At 35.1% G+C, this 2,991-nt stretch overlaps 1 long non-coding RNA gene across 4 annotated transcripts in view; it reads right to left on the bottom strand.

The window, feature by feature from the left end:
- LOC106778359 overlaps window positions 1-1,929 on the bottom strand; it is a 4,933-nt gene extending 3,004 nt beyond the window's left edge. The window contains exons 1-3 of one of the 4 annotated variants that reach the window (XR_002666171.1): window positions 1,476-1,929; window positions 750-815; window positions 556-624 (exon numbers count right to left, since the gene is read on the bottom strand). This is a non-coding gene — a long non-coding RNA (uncharacterized LOC106778359). Of the gene's footprint in view, window positions 1-555; window positions 625-749 lie in introns of all 4 variants that reach the window. The other 3 variants (XR_001377043.2, XR_001377042.2, XR_001377044.2) reach the window with 3 other exon arrangements.
- Between the last annotated feature and the right edge of the window lie 1,062 nt (window positions 1,930-2,991).

The following is a 2,991-nucleotide window of genomic DNA, read 5'->3' as shown; positions in this document are numbered from 1 at the left end:
AAAATCCCAATCCTAGCCAAAATCAAGTTCTAGCAAGATTTGGTGTTTATTTTTTATTGTTATTATGCTAATATACTTTATACTTAATATGCTATTATGCACTGCAATTGAAATTGAAGTGCCAAGAACAAAATTCCAATCCTAGCCAAAATCAAGTTCTAGCAAGATTTGGTGTTTATTTTTTATTGTTATTATGCTAATATACTTTATACTTAATAAAAAAAATACCTGTGTGTTGTGTCAATATTAAAAAAATTTATATAAACCTATTATTACCAATAAAAATACTGCTGAATTTTAAAAACATAAACTACTGAAACTCGTCTCTACTCTTGTACTATTTCCAGATTAATTTTCACTAGCCCATTTCAAGAAAAGCTACATGAAACTTCCATTTGTTCATCACTACATTGTAAATCTGTGCAAGTGATAAAGTTGTCTTGGTTGACTAGATAGTTAGATCTACCAGGACAATCAGAAAATAACTAATGGAAGATAAATAACCATGATGCAAGTTCTAGCAAAATTCAAAGATACAGTTGTTGCAAATCTTACCGACTAATTCCAGAGCACAGACAATGATTATCTTTGAAGTGAACTTAGGAAAAAACTCATTTGCCAAAACTGCCAGATAGAGCAAAGACATTACAAATCGTCCTAATCTTTAGGAATGAAACCGTAAACCAAACTATAGATAAGTTATAAAACGACCAACTCACATTTAACTTAAAATACTCATCATCTCTTACCTCCCACAACCGTTGGGACTAAAACAACCTGAAAGGTACTAACTGTCAGGCCCTGCATCATAATTACTAAGAGGGAGATTGTTGTTGGTGGTAGGCAAGGTGGATCAAGTCATAATCTTATGACGTTTTGGACTGTTATATTCTCTAGTAGAAAGAGTTGCAACCAGATTATTAGCTATAATTTTGGCCGAGTGTAATGCTTGATTCAACTAGTTCACACAGATTTTGGGCCATAGATTTTTTTTTTTGCAGAACCTGCCTTTTTCACTATAACAACCCTTGCTATAGAGGATGCTTCTGTAATTTGTTGGATGCATATGGCAAAACGAATCCATTTAGGGTTATGTAATGAATAATAAATAGGTAAACTCCCACCCCATCAAAATGCTTTTGGAAAATGCTTTCAGTAAAAAGAGGGATTGATTCGCTTCTGGAAAAAATTTCCAAAAACAAAACTTCTAAAATTATTTATTGTGTTCTGGAAAATAAATTTCGAAGTTGGTAGGGGTAACATAATAAAGCTTGTTTCACTTTGAGGCATTACTGTGATTGGTAGGGGTAACATAATAAAGCGCCTTTTGCTGCTATCACGAGATCGCTTCTTTTAACAATCCCCTCTCTTCGTTACAAAACTCAATCAAATATTAAATGGTTAAACATTAAAAGTAGACATATCTACCAGCAAAAAATCAAACAACCATCATCCATATGGTAAAAGACTAATACCTTTCACTTCATCCATCTCTTTATATCCAAGGTCGTGTAAAAGAAAGCGTAGAAGACGGTGTGCAAAAAGCCCAAATTGAGAACTAGCACCAGGGAAAGGAACGCCTCCTAGACCACCTGCTTCCTCTCCGCATCCCCTGCAGTCTCGCCACTATCGTTCCCACCATCTCCACACGGTGAAGGCTAGGGTTTCGGGATAACTCCAATGCGAAGGAGACATGCACAGAGAAGACTAGGGTTCTGAGGGTTTAAGTGAGAGAGATTTGATTTTTTAGGGAGAAGAAACACAAGGTGAAGTGAAGGTTCGAGAGAGAAGAGATGGAGTGAAGCGAGAAACGAAAGCTCGAGTGAGGGTACAGGCCTCTCAGAGACGAGAGCTCGAGAGAAACGAGAGCTCTGAGAGAAGGTTCGAGTGACGTGAATTAGGGTTTACATTTTCAGTACATTAGGCTTAATCAAAATTTAATTTCTTTTAAAATAATTTTTTAGATTTGTATGTAATATGAGTAGATAATAATTGTTTAACATTAGATACGGATTCTATATATTACATACGAACATTTCCCTTAGGTAACTTTCCTGCCATCACGCGCGTGCATTATAGACAGATATTACATACGGATTATTATATACGGATTATCCGTATATAATTCCCTCTTTAATACCGTATATAAAATCCGTATGTAATAATTACATTACATACGGATCAAGATCCGTATATAAAAATCCGTATGTAATTCTAATATTTCTTGTAGTGAAAGTAGATTTCATAAATATATGAGAGTGGATTAGAATGAAATCCTAAACCCCAACAACACCATTCATCCATATCGTTCAACTATCAAGTGATCAATATTTGCATGTGCATGTTTAATTTTCGTTTTTGCATATAAAACCCTAATTTTCGTTTTTCTCAAGTCTTAAGAAATCAAGATATCACATGAACGTTTATTATTACTTGATACGATTCGGTACACTTGCTGGAGTGTTAACAATTGTCGTAGTTAATCATGGATAACTAGGTGTCATGCATGTTGTTGCATTAGCCGAATAGAGAAGGGTGATAACGGTTGAAAAACCGTTATTTTCATACTTAATTTTGATATCAAATGCACCCTTGTTGACTTAGAAACTTGCTTTCACTCATGATTTTTCTTTAGTTTTGTGAATAAAAGAGTTGAGCACATGTTTTTTTATTTTATCATTAAATTCTCTTGATTTTGTAGGTTTTTGCAATGAATTTAAAGAAAGGTTGAAGTACCAAGGGTTGCAATGCAGAAAAGTCAAATATAATGCAGAAAAGTCAACTAGTCAACCAGAAAAGTCAATAGTCAACCAGAAAAGTCAACCAGTCAACCAAAAACTTCAACCAGTTGATGAGAGCACTAAGCGACGGTTTTGGGTACTGAGCGGTTTTGGGGCAAACCGCTGAGCGCCGTTTTTTAGCGCTGAGCGGTTTGGACGCGGGCTTGGACCTGTTTTATGTTATTTTTATGATCTGTTTGGGCTTGGACTT

This window comes from Vigna radiata, unplaced genomic scaffold (genome assembly GCF_000741045.1).
Source record: "Vigna radiata var. radiata cultivar VC1973A unplaced genomic scaffold, Vradiata_ver6 scaffold_407, whole genome shotgun sequence".
Classification (NCBI taxonomy): Eukaryota; Viridiplantae; Streptophyta; class Magnoliopsida; order Fabales; family Fabaceae; genus Vigna; species Vigna radiata.
Note: the sequence above shows the minus strand (reverse complement) of the source record. Positions and strands in the feature narration are given on the sequence as shown.